The sequence below is a fragment of the Schistocerca nitens genome, chromosome 5 (assembly GCF_023898315.1).
Source record: "Schistocerca nitens isolate TAMUIC-IGC-003100 chromosome 5, iqSchNite1.1, whole genome shotgun sequence".
Classification (NCBI taxonomy): domain Eukaryota; kingdom Metazoa; phylum Arthropoda; class Insecta; order Orthoptera; family Acrididae; genus Schistocerca; species Schistocerca nitens.
In genome coordinates, this window is record NC_064618.1 from 634,681,599 (window position 1) to 634,702,132 (window position 20,534).

The window sequence follows — 20,534 nt, forward strand, 5'->3', positions numbered from 1 at the left end:
AACGATACTGCAGTGATATTCTGTACCCGTTCATAGGAGAACTTGTGTGAAGTGAAATACTGAACGGTTATTTTCAACAAGATGGTGCAACCGCGCATACAGCTCGCGTTTCAATGTCACTGCTTGCTGATCTTTTCGGTGAGCGCATAATTTCACAGGGACTTTGGCCTCCTCGATCGCCTGACCTAACACCACATGACTTTTTTTCTGGGGTCCAACGAAAGCTGTCCGCAGCTCGTCGTCGTGCGGTAGCGTTCTCGCTTCCCGCGCCCGGGTTCGATTCCCGGGGGTCAAGGATTTTCTCCGCTTCGTGATGACTGGGTGTTGTGTGACGTCCTTAGGTTAGTTAGGTTTAAATAGTTCTAAGTTCTAGGGGATTGATGACCATAGATGGTAAGTCCCATAGTGCTCAGAGCCATTTGAACCATTTTTTGAACCAACGAAAGCAACTGTCTATAAAAACCGTTCAAAATTCGTCGATGAATTGAAAAATGCAATATCCACTTTCACTGCTTCTGTTACAGAAGAAATGTTACAACTTGTGTTTGGAAACATGATTAGACGGACAGTAATATCAGAAATTGGGTCCGCCTTGCTGCAAGACACCTTGTTATTCGTTTATTTATTTATTATCCCAAACTAGTTTCGGTGTCAAACATCACCATCATCATATTTGTCGCCGAAACTAGTTTGGGAGAATAAAGAAATAAACGAATAACAAGGTGTTTTGCAGCAAGGCGGATCCAATTTCTTATATTACTGTTTTTCTATGCAAACACGGACCTAATGGAAGAGTTCGAAGATAAAATCATGATTAGATGAATTTAATTGTGTATTCAACAACAGGTGAGGTGGGGGGGACACTTTCAACATTTAATGTGAAAATTTGTAAGTGAAAATGAATATTCAATAAATTAATAACTTGTTTTTCACTGAGTTTCATTTCGGTATACAGGGTGTTACAAAAAGGTACGGCCAAACTTTCAGGAAACGTTCCTCACACACAAAGAAAAAAAATATGTTATGTGGACATGTGTCCGGAAACGCTTACTTTCCATGTTAGAGCTCATTTTATTACTTCTCTTCAAATCACATTAATCATGGAATGGAAACACACAGCAACAGAACGTACCAGCGTGACTTCAAACACTTTGTTACAGGAAATGTTCAAAATGTCCTCCGTTAGCGAGGATACATGCATCCACCCTCTGTCGCATGGAATCCCTGATGCGCTGATGCAGCCCTGGAGAATGGCGTATTGTATCACAGCTGTCCACAATATGAGCACGAAGAGTCTCTACATTTGGTACCGGAGTTGCGTAGACAAGAGCTTTCAAATGCCCCCATAAATGAAAGTCAAGAGGGTTGAGGTCAGGAGAGCGTGGAGGCCATGGAATTGGTCCTCCTCTACCAATCCATCGGTCACCGAATCTGTTGTTGAGAAGCGTACGAACACTTCGACTGAAATGTGCAGGAGCTCCATCGTGCATGAACCACATGTTGTGTCGTACTTGTAAAGGCACATGTTCTAGCAGCACAGGTAGAGTATTCCTTATGAAATCATGGCGGTGAATAGAGGAAGTACAGTACATACTGAAGAAACTAAAATGAGCTCTAACATGGAAATTAAGCGTTTCCGGACACATGTCCACATAACATATTTTCTTTATTTGTGTGTGAGGAATGTTTCCTGAAAGTTTGGCCGTACCTTTTTGTAACACCCTGTATTCTCTGCGGCATAAGGCACGAGGGCTAACAATTATACGGCACTGCGGAGAGACTTTTTGAACACCCCGTACAAGTCGTTGCGAGAGACTGAACGGGGAATAAGTGGCAGAAGGAAACCTTGGCCCGATTTTTGGTCAAATAGAGACACACTAAGGCACCGAGTCGAAAACAATTTCGAAATGTCAGCCTACCAGCGAGTAGATGGACTATGTTGCTTGTCGGTATTCACTAAGAAAGGGAAGGGAGGGAGAGAGATCAGTGTGTTACGTACCGTCAGAAGAGTTGTGGCGATTCGTGAATGAGTCGTTGATCTGAACGACTCTAAACAAAGAATCGTAAGAATCGAATCGTGATACGGACGAATCGTCGTTCAAAAGAATCTTAAGAACGATTGTTTGTTTCCGAGTCGTGACGATTCCAAGTTCCAACGGTTCATCGATTCTTAGTACGCTACGCTTCGAAGGCAACTTCCGAATCATGCCGAGTCGTGCCGAATGATTACGACCGCCGGATGGCAGTCAAGTGGAGGATGCGTGTGAACAAAGGAAGCAATTTTGCACCACCTTTCGCACAAATTGACTCCTCTTTCCTGGCATACTGAAATAAAACAATAGATGCAATCAAATCAAACGTGACATTTCGTCAATTAACGCATTACACATATAAATCGAGAATCACACTTGTAACGTCATATGCATGTTTACTCATAAATGAACTATTTCTGACACAGTTCGATTTCAGACATGTCCTGCCATCAGTGAGTAAGATGTAGAACTTTTTGCATTCCGTAAGAATCGTGCCATCGCAGACTAGAATGAATCGTGAAAGAATCGTGAACGAATCGTAGGAATCGATTCGCAATGTGAGATTGAATCGTAGGAATCGAATCGGGTAAAAGAATCGTGTTGCCCAACTCTACCCGTCAGTGGCTAGGCCACTAGCGGCAGCTGGTGTTCTGGGCCTTGCGGACCTCAACTGCTGCCATCTGGCTTCTCAGTTGACGGACCGAGTGGCAGCCAGAGCTGGGACAGGAGATGGCCGAACCGCGGTTCACCATCCTCACCGGAGTACATTTTGTCACGTGTGGTCTGTCGGCTGCTGCCTGCTGCGACGTTCTTTCAGCGCACGCAGGCTTTGTGTCGCAGTGCCGCTGCGTCCGCTTTTGTTGGGTCCACATTATTCTGCGCTCTGTTTGCTCCACTCTGCCTCCTCCTGGGAACACTGTTCACATTCTCTTCTCTGTTCCTGACACTATTCACTGCACTGCCTATTCATCGTACGCAACCGGAAGAGTGCAGTCCCAAGACGTACTTATGCGTCATCTTTTAATGACCATTCTGTCACTACTAGTTATTAGCAAATATCGGCACACGCTTGCTGTAAAAAGAGAAGCGCTTAATTTTATTTTGTAGTGCAACACTGTTTTACTTTCAGGAGAACAGGAAACGTCCTTTTGAAACATCTTACGTACAAAACAAAAAACAAAAAGTCGATTTTACACAGTTAACTATATAATTGTACGTGAAGCAACAACTGGTTACATGGCTTGCGTCAAACAGTTTTGTGTGTCCGAAGCAAAAATCTAATATGTACGTTTGTACATCTATATCTACATAGATACTCCGCAAGCCACCTTACCACTACTAACCATTTCTTTTCCTGTTCCACTCACAAAAAGAGTGATGGAAAAACGACTGTCTATGAGGTGCGACAATAAAGTAATGAGACTGATGTAAAAAAATGTTTCTTACCGTTTTAGTCAAGTTTAGTATTGTCTCCTTCATAGTAGTTCCCTTCTGGTTGCACACACTTTTTCCAGCACTTCTGCCATTGATGGTAACATTTCTGGAACTGATCTATAATATCCTCCAAGACCCTCGTCACAGCTTTTTGGACATCTCGCGTTGTTTGAAAATGATGTCCCTTGACCGCCGTTTTGACTCTTGGAAATGGAAAAAAGTCATACGGAGTGATATCTGGTGAATAAGGTGGCTGTGGTAGTACTGAAATTTGTTTTGATGTTAAAAATTGCTGTACTGACACGGCAATATGGGATCGCGAATTTTCATGATGCAGAATCCAATTATCAGCAATGTTGGCACGGACGTGAAGAACACTTTTACAGCCGCGCGGGATTAGCCGAGTGGTCTAAGGCGCTGCAGTCATGGACTGTGCGGCTGGTGTCGGCGGAGGTTCGAGTCCGCCCTCGGGCATGGGTGTGTGTGTTTTTCCTTAGGATAATTTAGGTTAAGTAGTGTATAAGCTTAGGGACTGATGACCTTAGCAGTTAAGTCCGATAAGATTAAAAACAAAACCTCTTTTACAGAGTCTTTCTAAAATTTCTTGTAGTAATATTGGTTAACTGTCTGTCCAGGAGGCACCCAGTCTTTATGAACAATTCCCTTGGAATCAAAGAAGCACACAAGCATGCATTTCACTTTTGACTTTGACATGCGAGCTTTTTTTGGTCTGGGTGATCCCTTTGAGCACCATTGCGAAATTTGGCGTTTTTCTCTGGATCGTACTGAAAAAAAAAAAACAGCTTTCATCACCAGTGATAACACGGCTCAACAATTCTAGATTGATTTCTGTTTGCTCTAGCAGATCGGCTGCCACATTTTTCCGTGTTTCTCGCTGTTGTGCTGTGAGATTTTTGAAGACCAATTTTGCACAAATCTTTCTCATACCAAGATCTTCAGTTATTATTGGACGAACCGTTTCTCGATTGATGTTCAGTTCTTCTACAATCATTTTCACGGATAATCAGTTCGTACGAGTTCACGCACCCTGGCCAAGTTGACATCCGTCCGTGAGGTTGATGGTCGTCCACTGCGGTCTTCATCTTCAACATTTGTTCTGCCTTCACTAAACATTTTATGTCAATGAAAAACTTGTGCTCTTGACATAACCTCCTCTCCAAAAGCCTTCTGAAGCTTACCGTAAGTTGTCGTCGCGTTTTCACCCAATTTAACGCAAAAAGAAACGGCATACCGTTGCGCAATATTATGCGGTTCAATTTCCGTGACGAGAGACCCAAACACATGTTAACTTATTACAGCACAACTCACGAGTGAGCAGTTGCATCGATGTGCCGCTTGGACTAGAAGCAGCTTATAGACCAAGGTCAAAGGTATTGTGCGTACTCAAGCCTGCAGGGTTGCCACACCTTGCAAAGAAAACCAGTCTCATTACTTTATTGTCGCACCTCGTATATGCCTCTGTATGAGCCCTAGTTCCTCCAATCTTATCTTCGTGTTCCTTACGCGCAATATACAGGGTGATTCAAAAAGAATACCACAAGTTTAGGAATTTAAAACTCTGCAACGACAAAAGGCAGAGCTAAGCACTATCTGTCGGTGAATTAAGGGAGCTATAAAGTTTCATTTAGTTGTACATTTGTTCGGTTGAGGCGCTGTTGACTAGGCGTCAGCGTCAGTTGATGCTAAGATGGCGACTGCTCAACAGAAAGCTTTTTGTGTTATTGAGTACGGCAGAAGTGAATCGACGACAGTTGTTCAGCGTGCATTTCGAACGAAGTATGGTGTTAAACCTCCTGATAGGTGGTGTATTAAACGTTGGTATAAACAGTTTACAGAGGATGGGTGTTTGTGCAAAGGGAAAAGTTCTGGACGGCCGAGAACGAGTGATGAAAATGTAGCACGCATCCAGCAAGCAATTGTTTGCAGCCCAGGAAAATCGACTCGCAGAGCTAGCAGAGAGCTGCAAATTCCACAATCAACTGTATGGAGAGTCCTACGAAAAAGGTTAACTACCTGAACGTCAACTACTCGAGGCGATGGATCGGCCACCAGGCAGCCCGTGACAGAGCACTTCATCACTGGCCTCCAAGAAGCCCTGATCTTACCCCCTGCGATTTTTTCTTATGGGGGTATGTTAAGGATATGGTGTTTCGGCCACCTCTACCAGCCACCATTGATGATTTGAAACGAGAAATAACAGCAGCTATCCAAACTGTTACGCCTGATATGCTACAGAGAGTGTGGAACGAGTTGGAGTATCGGGTTGATATTGCTCGTGTGTCTGGAGGGGGCCATATTGAACATCTCTGAACTTGTTTTTGAGTGAAAAAAAACCTTTTTAAATACTCTTTGTAATGATGTATAACAGAAAGTTATATTATGTTTCTTTCATTAAATACACATTTTTAAAGTTGTGGTATTCTTTTTGAATCACCCTGTATTTTGGCGGCAGTAGAATCGTTCGGCAGTCAGCTTCAAATGCAGGTTATCTAAATTTTCTCAACAGTGTTTCTCGAAAAGAACGCCGCCTTCACTCCAGGGATTCCTGTTTTGGTTCCCAAAGCATAGCTGAAATACTTACATGCTGTTCGAACCTACCAGTGACGAATGTAGCAGCCCACCTCTGAATTGCTTCGATGTCTCCCTTCAATCAGACCTGATACGGACTGCAAACAGTCGAGCAATACTCAATATAGGTCGCACCAGAGTGCTGTATGCAGTCTCCTTTACAAGTGAACCACTCTTTCCTTAAATTCTCCCAATAAATCGAAGTCGAGCATTCGCCTTCCCGACCACAACCCTCACATATTCGTTCCATTTCATATCACTTTGTAACGTTGCGCTTAGGTAGTTAAACTCCTTGACTGTGTCAAGCAGGACACTAGCAACACTATAACCGAACGTTACACACTTGATCTTCCTACTCATCCGCATTAACTTACTTTTTTCCAGATTTAGAGCTATCTGCCGTTCATCACACCAACTAGAAATTTTATCTAAGTGGTCTTGTATCTTCCTAAAGTCGATCAACCTCTGCACCTTACCTTACACCACAGCATCATCAGCAAACAAACGTAGATTACTGCCGCCGATTATTTCAATGTGATCACAAGCAGGGCGGAAGTTTGACTAATTGCAGTCAGCCTAATAGCTATTTCCATTTTTACTAACAATTATCTGTAATTAGATACTCCTTTTAACACGGCAAGGAATATATCAGTCAGATTTTATTGAAATAATAGTATTTTCTATCTGGTGTGATGTTTGGAATTAAAACACTCTCGCTGGAGTGTGGCCGAGCGGTTCTAGGCGCGTCCGGAACCGCGCTGCTGCTGCGGTCGCAGGTTCGAATCCTGCCTCGGGCATGGATGTGTGCGATGTCCTTAGGTTAGTTAGGTTTAAAAAGTTCTTATTTCTAGGGGACTGATGATCTCAGATGTTAAGTCCCATAGTGCTCAGAGCCAATTTAACCATTTAGATTACTGCCCACCCTGTCCAACATATCCTTCATGTATATAGAGTACAACAGCGGTCCTATCACACTTCCCTGGAGCACTGCTGACGATACACTTGTCTCTGATAAACATTCGCAGTCGAGGACAACATACTGGGTTCTGTTACTTAAGAAATGTTCGAGGCACTCACATATCTGTGAACTCATTCCATGTGGTCGTACCTCCGCTAACAACCTGCAGTGGGGCACCGTGTCAAATGCTTTCCCGAAATCTAGAAATATGGAGTCTGTTTATTGTCCTTCACCCACGGTTCACTGTATTTCACGTCAGGAAGGGGCCAGATGAGTTTCGCACGAGCGATGCTTTCTAAAACCATGCTGATTCGTGGACATAAGCTTCTCAGTTTCAAGAAAATTTATTATATTCGAATTGAGAATTTGTTCAAGGATTCTGCAGCAAACTGAAGTTAGGGATATTGGTCTGTAATTTTGAGAGACTGTTTTTTACCCTTCTTATATACTGGAGTCACCTGCGCTTTTTTTTCCAGTCGCTTGGGACTTCGCACTGCGCGAGAGATTCACGATAAATACAGACCAGGTGAGGGGCCAGTTCCGTAGGGTACTATTAGTCAAACCGAATTGGGATTCCTTCCAGACGTGGTGATCTATTTGCTTTCATATCTTTCAGTTGTTTCTCTACGCCAGGGATGCTTATAACTATGTCGTCCATACGAGAGTCTGTCCAATGGTCAAATGACGCTATGTTTGCACGATTATCCTTTGTGAACGACTTCTGGATCGTGAAATTTAAAACTTCGGCTTTCGTTTTGCTATCTTCAACTGCCACACCAGACTGGTCAACAAAAGAGTGAATGGAAACCTTATATCCGCTTACCGATTTTACATAGGACAAGAATTTTCTCGAGTTCTCTGCCAGATATTTTGCTAAGGTGTGACGGTGGTAGTTGTTGTATGCTTCGCACATAGATCAGCGCACAAATCTTTACTAATCTTTGCTTGTCGTCATTTGTGCAGAATGTTGTTAGACCCGTTATTTTGCCGTTCTTGCAACAGGAAGGTGACGTGTTGTCCCAATAGGACACGCACTGCCTGTAAAACTCAACGTGCTCTGAAACAAGTGCAGCAACTTCCCTACCCGGCACGATTTCCGGACGTGTCTTCAACCCAGCATGCATTAGGTATGATGGGATGAGAAGTGACTCGTGCGACTCGTTAACCAACAACGTATCCCTGGACAGTATTCGTCATCTGTACGATCGACTGGATACCGGAGTCAGTGTCAACATTGCCGCCCGTGGAGGCTACACCAGTACTAGTATGGGTGTTCTAGCATGGATCGATACCTATTAGCTCGGAACCGCTTGTGCTATTGATCTGTAAATTTGATCATTTCATATACTCCATATGCACTGTTGCAAGAAAAAATTTTGAGTGAACTGGAAACATGTAAAGGATGTACCAAATTTTTTTTTCCGGCATTGTGTATATGGTATTTCGTGAATAGCATATATGCAAATTTTCTTATATACGAGTTTAAAATATACCCATGTCGTTTTTTTTATTGCAGCAAAAGCCTGTACTCCTCACACGACAATGCTATCTATTGTTCTTTAGTGCCATGTGGCGATGTTGCTTTCATTATCGCTCTGTTACCGGTGGGCCAGTTTGCATTTACGCTTAGTAAAAGTAAGTTGAATGCGATGCTCTGTTCAAATGGTTCAAATGGCTCTGAGCACTATGGGACTCAACTTCTGTGGTCATCAGTCGCCTAGAACTTAGAACTACTTAAACCTAACTAACCTAAGGACATCACACACATCCATGCCCGAGGCAGGATTCGAACCTGCGACCGTAGCAGTCGCACGGTTCCGGACTGCGCGCCTAGAACCGCGAGACCACCGCGGCCGGCGCGATGCTCTGTATCAACAGTGTTCTAGCAGGTGCAAATTCTGCTCTCCGTATAACTGGATTTAGTTTGTCATGTTTATACGTTTCCCATCATGTCCTTCTCCTTTCGCTTTCAGTTTGGCAACGGTGAAATGCCGAAAAACTTAAGGAAGAAATAAAATACATATTTTGTGGCAAAGACGTGCCTTTCGCAACAAGTGCAGGGCATGGTTGCGATGACTCATAAGCGTTTCATGTAATATGCCTGCCATCTGTGTGACCTGAAGATGAAAAATTTAATAAACACTCTCCGCGCGCAACAAGTTCACCGTGTCCCAGTAATACGGTACTCCTAGTCCGTGTGTTGGCATCTCCGTCTTCGGCGTACGCAAGAAGTTTTCCTCGATGACACTCCGCCTGCAGCGCCGCAACCCGCCGCTCTGCTTCGTGGAAGCGATGGAGCTAGGCGCAGCGCGTGCTATGGAGAGGGAGCGAAAAGGGAAGAAAGGAGACAGGACATTGTTTGGCGTTCTGTCAATGACGAAGTTATGTGAGACGGCGCAGCAGCTCTGACTAGACATGGGTAGGAAAGGTAGTAGGCCTGTGTTTCCGCAGGGACCGTCTCGGTTTTAGGCTTAAGCGACGTAGAAAAATAGCAGAAAACCGAAATTAGGATGGCCAAACTGGCATATGCCCCTCGCTTGCCCCCTCTCCTGTCAACTTTAATTTTTCGCTAGGGGCCATGTCGGATTTTCAACATGTCCCGAGCTGTATTGCAGACAAGGGTTCTGTGATGCAGCAGAGTTCTATTCCACCGTCAGTTTTCCCTAAATGTCAGTCAGTAGGGTTAAGCAGTAGTGTTTTGAAAGTAGTAGTGCTTTAAGGTCTTCTAGCGTTTTCGTTTATTTAGGAAATACAAACAGCGTACGGCGTGTGGTATTTAGAACAGTAGATTGCTTTACAAACCATTCGGGATTTCCATCGATCTGTGTCGAATACACTGGTGGCCGTTGACGTACTTGTGCTACTAGTGGACATAGTCACCCCTACACCAGGGTAGGCCCCTTCTGGCGTGTGACCAGACCTCAGGTCCTTATCAACAACCGATGAGCTGGTGGTGCGAGTCTGTAGCTTAGCTTTTTCTCGTGTTGTATTCAGTTTATAAGGAAACTCATCTTGTATTTTCATGCCGAGTCTCTTCTTTTTTATTATATTTTGTCATGCCTTATATTTGAAGGGTTTTTCTTTCTTTTTTGTATTAGAAGCACTTCAATTAATAAAGTAAACAGCCCATCGGTTCCAGGAAGTTTATTTAAAATTTCGGCAACTCATTTGCTGTTTACTGTATTAACTGAAATTTAATCACAGTTGCTGTTTAGAACCATTTTCAGGATTATAAATACTGTTAGCTGCAAATTGACTGAAATAATGAAAAACCTATATGATGTGAATTTTTTTAAACTTGTTTTCTGGAATTACCCCGCTTTCACATAACTAGGCAACCGGTTTAATACAGACAACTATAAATAAATAAATAAATCCAAGCCGTGAACTACCAGATTGATAAAATAAGCCGTGTAAGGCATCCGCTAAGGGTACCGTAATGAATATGCCTACCAATAATAAAGATCAAAATTGGCATCTCATTTACAGTGGTTGCGATATCACTGAGGCGCTAGAAGATTCTGGACGTTACAGTTCGGCGCCAACAGTCACGTAGTTCCAGATATGTATACTGCGCGCTCCTTCGAGAGGTGGGAGTGAGTCAGTCGGTAGCTTGTGGTCAATGGGGACGGCCCGTCTGCGGCCCAAAAGCGCGAATAAGGATCTGGTTTTCTAGAGTAAAGAGTTTGAAGCTGGCAAGGAAAAGTGTTTGAGTCGTGACAGTGATTCAATATTCATGGGAATAATTTTGTGAAGCTGATTGTTGCTTACGAGCACTTTCAAGATCGCGGAGTGATACGTGCGTGGCAACCATTAAAAGAGAAAAGAATCTGTTACTGGGAGGCTACTATATAAAAGAGAACTATCCTTGCAATGGAAGATTAATTGAAACGCTACCTGTAATTTGGACAAACGTTTGCACAACGAAGTTATCAAGGAAACATGACTTTCATATGTAAGCATGGTTAATGGTCCTGGTTAATCCATAATCAAAGAGTGATAGTGGTTACCAACTACCGAAATGGTAATAAAAAGAATTGAGTTACTTCACATTTATTTGACCGGAATCCATTCACACGGGGAAAATCTAAACTTAACGAACATCTTTCAAAAATAACAAAATGCACATGAAGCATTAAACTGTCTCAGTTACACATAATAAACACATCTGGCTAACAAGGTACTGGGGAACATAGTAAAAAAAAAAATTACTTCCAGAGATCGTAACTGAATCGACTTTAAACGATGAAGCATAAATAAATAACTGCTTTACTCATGACAGAGGAAATGGTACTCAGATATGCAGTAGAATTAATACGTACACTTCGTAAGGTAACAAGCAAGACATGGTGACACAAGGTTCACTGTAGTGAGCAACCCTTCCGAAATCGCAAAAGAAGTGAAATAACTAAAATAAGATTCATGAATACACCTTTACGTAAATATCCAACGCTATCGTTGCGTTCCTGAAACTGATACCGTGGCAGTCTCGGTTAAACTTTTACAGCGAAATGAAAACACCCATCAGTATTCGCCGCACCGGACTCACAATCGCAGCTTACTGCTGCGGCCTCGCACCTCCAATGCTCTTCACACAAATATCGGAACCTGAATGCTTTCTGAACATTTCCTCTCTCTGTTTCCGTGTCCCACCAAAAAAGCGTCCACTAAAACCGTCGTCAGCCAGCCAGGGCTCGTGGTTATTTGTTGACATATCAGAGAAAAGAAAATTGTTATCAGAAATCCCATCCTCTTTTATGATGGATGACAAAGAAGTGTACTGAAAATACTAGCTGCCAGTCAGAGCTCTAGACGCATAGTTAACCTATGAGACAAGAGGAAATGCAAGCGCCTTCCCTTCCATTCGGAATATTTTTGAAACATCTAAACTATACAATGAAATAGCGGTCCACACGCAACCGCCGCTGACAGCATCGAGGGGGTGAGGGCAGTACTCCATCTTCAATTAAAAGCCTGTCCTCTTCAGCGCATTCCGATGTGATGGAGCCATTGCTGTTGTCTTGAGAAAGTCACAGCCCGTCTGCCCAGGAGTCACGCCACTCCAGAGAGAATGTTTTCAGAAATGGTTCAAATGGCTCTGAGCACTATGGGACTTAACATCTGAGGTCATCAGTCCCCTAGAACTTAGAACTACTTAAACCTAACTAAACTAAGGACATCACACACATCCATGCCCGAGACAGGAATCGAACCTGCGACCGTAGCGGTCGCGCGGTTCCAGACTGAAGCGCCTAGAACCGCTCGGCAACACCGGCCGGCGACTGTACTCACACAATTCTTCAACAGAGGGCGGATGACTGAATGACCAGCGTGCATTTTACTTGTGTCTCCATTTGTTTATGGTCAGCTCCAGCAAGTGGGCGAGTTACGTTACCCCAGATAATTGCACTGTGTGGTAGTACAGGAAAATCAAAGTCAGTTTTGTGTTAATTTTTAATAGCGTCATGTTTATGTGAATGGTTCGCTGGGATACTTTTTCTAACATATATTTAGGAGACGAAGCGGATTGCCGAATAAAAAATATAGAGTGCTGTTTAAAAAAGACGTTTTGGTGTTCATATCTTCGTTACGAACAAAGTTAACAAGGAAGGCAATCATGCAGGTCGTGTCCCACTGGTAAATGAACAACATTTGCTTGATAGATCTTTTTATTTTGCTTCTGGCCAAATAGTTATTTGCGGTGGTCAAGATGAACGGGGCGCACTGTGTGTAAGGGCGATTACAGTGTCTGACTTTTGTGACTGGTTAGTGGTTTAGCGGTTTGTAAAGCACTCCTCGGGACACAGGAGTTAGCCTCAGCTAAGACCACATCCGTTCAGAGCTGCCTACGGTACGTACTGATCTGTGACTGGTGGCCTCCTGGTATACTGTCGCTTCGGTTCTGTCCCACCCGCCAGTTTCCACAGATCCGATTGTCGACTGCCGCGGAAAGAGTCGCTGCTGACGTCACCAGCCAGTATCGGCAGCCGCCCACTGCTTTCGGATCGCCGTCCAGTGTTCAAGGCGTGGGCGGCAGTAGCCGACAGCGACAGGCGGGTCGCGCTCCCGAATAGCACCGAGACACGGCTGTTATTTTCGTCCCACTTCGGTACTGCTGTAAGGCGGTACAGGAACCATGATGCCATGCAGAAAAACAGAAGACAAAGTTCGATATTCTACGACAGTGATTTCATAAACAGTGCACTCAGTTCATGTTTACCTACGTAGTGATTTATTTGATTAATTCTCGTACCACTGACTCAGTACCATATCTCACTTATTACCAAACCTATGACTGTACGGGGGGTACGAGGCGAAATTTGCGACTAGTTTGAGGACTTCTTGGAAGAGAAACGCAGCAAGTGATGGCTGGAGAGTCATCGACAGATGTAGAGGTAACTTCGGGTGTACCCCAGGGAAATGTTTCGGTTGCCTTGCTGTTCATGTTCTTTACTAATGACCTTGCAGAGAATAATAACCTCAGACTTTTCGCAGCTAATGCATTTATCTATAGTGAAGTACAGTCTGAACACGAGAAAGCACTCCGCCTACAAACCACAAGTGGCCAATCGGGACCATCCGACCGCCGTGTCATCCTTAGATGAGGATGCGGATAGGAGGGGCGTGTGGTCAGCACACCGCTCTCCTGGTCGTTATGATGGTTTTCTTTGACCGGAGCCGCTACTATTCGGTCGAGTAGGTCGTTAATTGGCATTACGAGGCTGAGTGCACCCCGAAAAATGGCAACAGCACATGGCGGCTGGGACGGTCACCCATCCAAGTGCCAGCCACGCCCGACAGCGCTTAACTTCGGTGATCTGACGGAAACTGGTGTTTCCACTGCGGCAAGGTCGTTGCCTAGTCTGAACAAAGCTGTACAAATATTGAATCAGACCCTGAAAAGATTTCCAAGTGGTGCAAAAATAGTAAACTGACTTTAAATGTTTAGAAAATTAAAATTGTGCAATTCATGAAAGAAAGAAACATAGTATCCTATGACTACAATATCCATGAGTCACAGTTTGAACCAGTCAACTCATACAAGCAGCTAGGTGTAACACTTGATCGGGTTATGAAATGGAATCATCACACAGACCCAGTCGTGGGTGAAGCAGGTGGTAGACTACGGTTTGTTGGTAGAATACTATGAAAGTGAAATCAGTCTAGAAAGGAGATTCCTTAAAAATCATTCTTGTGACCCACCCTAGAATACTGCTTAAGTGTGAGATCCGTGCCAAAGAGCACTAACAGGAGATACTAAACGCATGCAGGGCAGGACAGCGCGAATGGTCACAGGTTTATTTCACCCGCGGGAGGCTGTCACAGAGATGCCGAAGAAATTGATGTGACAGATTCTTGAAGGCAGACGGAAACTATATCGAGAAAGCCTACTAACAAAGTTTAAAAAACCTACTTTAAATTATGGCTTTGGGGATATACTACAGCCCCATACGTGTCAATTCCTAAAGGGTTGACTTTGTTGAGCGAGTTAAATAGCGTCGTGGTAAGACATTGGACTCAAGTACAGCGTGAATGATCTGCAGTAGGAGTTAGTCAACTCATACAAGTATATGGATGTAATTATGTGTTGGGACTGTCGCATGAGCTCAGTAGCAGGTAAACCACATGGCAGACATATGTTCATCGCTAGGATATCTGGGAAAATGCAGTCAGCCTACAAATAAGATGGTTTACAAGAGAAGATTGTTTGCAAAATACCTTGCGACTCACCCTCTCGAGTGTGTGAGAGACATACCGAATAAGACAAGCATGAGTATTGAACGTTTACAGCGAAGGGTAACACAAATGGTCACAGGTTTGTTTGACCCAAGGGAGAACGTCAAAGACGAGCTGAAAAATACGAGCTGACAGGTGCCTTGAGGACAGACTTCACCTATCCCGCCAAAGTCTACTTGCGAAGTTTCGAAGACGGGTAGTAAATGCGGAATGTAGGATAATGTTACAGCCACCCGCGTATCGCTCCCGTAAGAACCTGCAAGACAAGGCTGGTCTAATTCAGCGTACACAGATACATCTAGGCATTCTTCCCGTCTTCTGTACACGAGTGGAACGGGAATAAACCATGACTTATGGTAGCCTGTGTCTTGTACCTTGCCGTTCTTTCTATCCGGCCATCCAGATTTACGATTCCCGTAATTTCACCAAATCTCTTAAGACGAATGCTGGGATGGTTCCTTTAAAAGGACACAGCCGATTTCCTTCCCCGTCCTATCCAACTTGAGTTTGTGTTCCTTCTCTAATTACCTCGCCGTTGACGAGACGCTCCACCCTAATCTTGCTTCCTTACATGAGGTGGGGAGTGTCGCTCGTCCACGATGGAGCGCACCTGTGTTTATCTCCCAGGTGGTTCGGGTGAACGTGGCAGGAAGCTCACGCAGAGGACGGAAACAGGGTCCACGCGCACACGTGGAACAAGAAAGACTGTAATTGGTTCCATTCCTTGCTGGGTTTCTGGTACAGCAACCGGTTATGAATTTCGTGACATAAGAGCCTTGGTTGCAAATTTTTTGACTGTTTATTGGCAATGACGCATCTCGCCCTTGTGGGCATATGAAGATTAACCTAGGGGTGTTCAAATGGCTCTGAGCACTATGGGACTTAACATCTGAGGTCATAATTCCCCTAGACTTAGAACTACTTAAACCTCACTAACCTAAGGACATCACACACATCCTGCCCGAGGCAGGATTCGAACCTGCGACCGTAGCAGCAGCGTAACCTAGGGGTGTAAAATAATATTGTGAAGCATAGATACATTAAAGGCGTGGAGATGGGAGAAGTATGAAGGAAAGTTTCAGGCCGTGTAGCCGTCTCTACAGCTGAGAATAACTGTGAAGAAATAATGTGATGGGCCAACGCCCGTCCTTTAATGCAACGAAAATATATTTAAAAGAGCTTACATACTACGGAGCCAACCGCATTCCGGCGTACACAGCATGGAGCGTTTGTACAGCGGACGAAATGTAAATACAATGCGGTCGAGAACACAAGGTAAGTCAGCTCATTTAAATGTTTTTCTTGGTCTACCATAGTTCCTCTTTCCAGTAGATATAGTAGTTATATTTTGCCATTTTATTCCCTGTTTCAGGTCCCTTTTGCTTTTATTTGCCTAATGACGATAGGACAACGTTTTGTCGTAATCCCAAACGCTGCCGTTAACGGGCGTATGTTGGCTCACCGATTTACTTCTTCACAGTTATTGTTAGCTGTAGAGACGGCTACACAGCCTGGAAATTTTTCTCATACTTTTCCCGTCCCACCATTTTTAAAGTAACTATGCCTCACAATGTTATTTTACATCCCTAGGTTAATCTGAAGGTACCCTGCAAGGACGTAACGCGTCATTGCCAATTAATAAATATAAAATTTTGCAACCAAGACTGTCTTATTTCAAGACAAGAAACGCTAATTTCAGGCAGGTAGCTTTAAACTTAGCCCACTGGCGGAGGGAGAATTAGAGGAGAAAGATGTAGAACAAAAGCAACGAAGGAAGGGATTAAAGGAGGTGCCATGTCTGACTGAGAAACGAAAGAGAAAGAAACATAAGTACGTTGCTGTTTGACAGAAAGTTACTGGCCGTATGTGTTTACGGAAATAGTTATGACGTTAATAAAAATGAGTCCTTCAAGTTCTTTAGAAAAAGAACAGGACTTGAAATTGTGCGCAGGAAGCTGAAAGCAGCGTCAGAGGAGGAGTTTGCGAATGTTTTTGTTTCGTGGACGGGCACAACTAGAGTACTAAATAAGAGAAACTTTACGTTGCGGTGATGATTAGATGATAGGCACTTAATCTGTAGTGTGAGTTTCGGCAGCTTCTTGTCGGGTGCTTAGCGTCGCTGCCTCTAGATAGTGGGGTCCTGGGTTAGATCCCAGCAGTGTCGGAGATGTTCTCCGCTAGGAGCCTGGTCGTTAGCGTTGTTCTCATCATTTCATCTGATCGTCATCGACGCACAAGTCGCCGAAGAGTCGTAGAAAGACTGGCACTATGCAGCCGAACTACCTCAGCCAAAGTGCCATACGACCATTTCGTTTCATTTCATTTATAATGCGAGGTCCTGAGGTACATGTGCATGTGTGCTCCTTAGTGTCGAAGGAGGTACTGCGTGCGGTAGTCACGTGACCTCTGTGGTCGCAGCCATCCTGGCTGGTCGTGTAAAGCATTGACACGTCCAAATAAATGAACATTGTTTATCAAACGCACTCAAGCATTCACTGTTATTTTTAACCGCCTCGGCTTCTCACTACACCTGCCGCGTAGGATTACATCTGAATAGCGTAGGTTCAGAGGAACAGGTGTTAGGACTAGTTTAAGTTTCACATCCGCCACACACATTTCGCGACGATGTAGGGAGCGCCCTGTGGCATGCCTAAGCATCACTATTGACGCCGAGGCGTGGTCCTTAGAGGCATCCAGGCATCCATATGGGGACGTGGAAGAGTCTTTGATGGCGGTTCGTACACAGCACATCGTCTCTCCGATGCATCTTAAATATATTCTCAGAGCTCCAGGTCGAGACACCTCCTACGAACGTCCACGAATACATCTACACCAACAGTAGCTTACAGAAGAGTCGCACATATTTTTGTACGCCCTGTTCCTATGCCTATGGCTGTTAATACAATAGCAATCCTCCAATCACCAGCGAAAATGTGAAGCTTCGTACACTAATACACCACGTTGCCTGAACACTCATGGATCCTACCGCCACAGAACTAGTCTATTTCCACGGAGTGTAACCTCCCCACAAAAAATTATAAATGTTAATTTGTAATGGTGCCAAGTGTAACCTCTCCACACGAAATTTTGTTAAATGAAAATAGAAATGGAACCATGCGTAAACTCCCCACAAAAATTAAGGAATGAAAATTGACCAAAAACCACACAATAATATTAATTAAATAATGAACCATGAACCAAATGGAACCTCTCAACAGAAGTAATAATATCTGGTAAATTTTATAAGGACAGCAGCGCTGCCCTTCGGCCCTGTATTCTGAATAACAATATATATATATATATATATATATATATATATATATATATATATATATATATATATCTGAAAGATATTGAAATGGACGGTTGCAAGACGGGAAATGGACGGTTGCAAGACGGGAATTGCATACAGAATTACTTCGATACGGCTTTTCGTATTCTGGTATGCATTATTCAATAATTTTGTTGAAATCTTTTGTAAATACCAATAATGTTGAATGCAAAAAGAAAAGAAACTACCACAAACATTCACTTTTTATCAAATCAATGTGTCTGTATTTTTGCGTGTGCCATTCATGGGTGCAGCCGGCCGCGGTGGCCGAGCGGTTCTAGGCGCTTCAGTCCGGAATCGCGCGACTGCTACGGTCGCAGGTTCGAATCCTGCCTCGGGCAAGGATGTGTGTGATGTCCTTAGGTTAGTTAGGTTTAAGTAGTTCTAAGTTGTGACTGATCACCTCAGATGTTAAGTCCCATAGTGCTCAGAGCCATTTGAACCATTCATGGGTGCAAAATGGAGAGAATAAGTCCTCCTCCTCTGTGTGAGTTCTTATTTGCTTAACTTTATCTATAGAACCTCTACGGAATAGATATGTCGGGGGCTGAAGGTTTCTATCGTGGCTCAAGCGTGAGAGATGGCAATTATTGGTGACTCTACAGCCGGAAGTCTTCAAAGTTTTACAGCCCTCGTGAACGAGTTATTTGATGGCGGGTGGCGGCAGGTGTCATTTAGAAGAGCGCCCTCCAGCAGCCGGTTAGATTGCTGACCACGCAGCGCGGGCAGCTTTCAGCGTCGTGAGCTTCAGCGATCGTTAGTCCGTATGAGGCGAGGCGAAGCTGCGCGCGTTCGGCCCTGAGCCTGCGATTAGCGCCGGTAACGGTAGGATCAGGATCTGCCTGCCTGACCTGGGGACTGAGCCTTGTGTCCACGCGGCGCCGCGCGCTGGCCGGTGCGCCGTCATTTGTCTTGATTGTGCGCAGTTAAAGCGCGGAACGGCCCGGGGGATCCCCGCGGACTCTGCGCGCCGAGTTCTGAGCTCTGAGCTCTGCCAAATCCTCGCCAAGCCCCAGGGGTCGTATCTACTAGTATTATACAACGGCCGAGAGCACGGTGGCTGGCCAGTGACCGACTATGTGTCTGCCCTCCTTTCCCTCATCTTTATCAACACCCTCCTCTCTCCCTGGCCATCCCATCCTTCTTCCCTTCTGCTTCCCACTCTCCTACAAACGTGGACCCGATGTTGAGTTCTTGCGGGCGGGGTGTCCCAGTTTCCATTCCTCTCTTCCTCCCCCACCCCACAGTATTACAGGACGCGCACAGAGGCAGTCAAGCAATAATTCTTTCCGCGCTCCATTCGTGAATGAAACGGGATGAAGCCCTCAGAACTGGTACAATAGGAGGTACCATCTCCCACGCGCTTCACAGTGGATTGTTGCGAATGGATGTAGGTACAGAATACACCGTCCGTCCAAAAACTTCTGAGACTAATTTTATTCCTGGTGTGTAAGACACTTTGTCCCAGGATCTATAGTGACAGCTTGCACTATCAGCTACACCACTGGCCATTAAAATTGCTACATCACGAAATGACGTGCTACAGACGCGAAATTTAACCGACAGGAAGAAGATGCTGTGATATGCAAGTGATTAGCTTTTCAGAACATTCACACAAGGTTGACGCAGGTGGTGACACCTACAACGTGCTGAAATGAGGAAAGTTTACAACCGATTTCTCATACGTAAACAGCAGTTGACCGGTGTTGCCTGATGAAACGTTGTTGTGATGCCTCGTGTAAGGAGGAGAAATGCGTACCATCACGTTTCCGACTTTAATAAAGGTCGGATTGTAGCCTATCGCGATTGCGGTTTATCGTATCGCGACATTGCTGCTCGCGTTGGTCTATATCCAATGACTATTAGCAGAATATGGAATCGGTGTGTTCAGGAAGGTAATACGGAACACCGTGCTGGATCCCAACAGCCTCGTATCACTAGCACTCGAGATGACAGGTATCTTATCCGCATGGCTGTAACGGATCGTGCAGCCACGTCTCGATCCCTGAGTCAACAGTTGGGGACGTTTGCAAGACAACAAACATCTGCAAGAACAGATCGACGACGTTTGCAGCAGCATTGACTATCAGCTCGGAGACCATGGCTGCGGTTAACCTTGACTCTGCATCACAGACAGGAGCACCTGCGATGGTGTACTCAACGACGAACCTGGGTGCACGAATGGCAACACGTCATTTTTTTGGCTGAATCCAGCTTCTGTTTACAGCATCATGATGGTCGCATCCGTATTTGGCGACATCGCGGTGAACTCACATTGGAAGCGTGTATTCGTCATCGCCTTACTGGCGTATCACCCGGCGTGATGATGTGGAGTGCCATTGATTACACGTCTCGGTCATCTCTTGTCCGCATTGACGCCACTTTGAACAGTGGACGCTACATTTCAGATGTGTTACGACCCGTGGCTCTACCCTTCATTCGATCCCTGTGA

At 44.6% G+C, this 20,534-nt stretch overlaps 1 protein-coding gene and 1 pseudogene across 2 annotated transcripts in view; one reads left to right on the top strand and one right to left on the bottom strand.

Annotated features, from left to right (window-relative positions):
• Positions 1-20,534, top strand: part of LOC126259652 (neural proliferation differentiation and control protein 1) — a 1,177,794-nt gene that overhangs the window by 441,210 nt on the left and 716,050 nt on the right. The window lies entirely within an intron of this gene.
• Positions 13,756-13,873, bottom strand: LOC126261267 (5S ribosomal RNA; annotated as a pseudogene).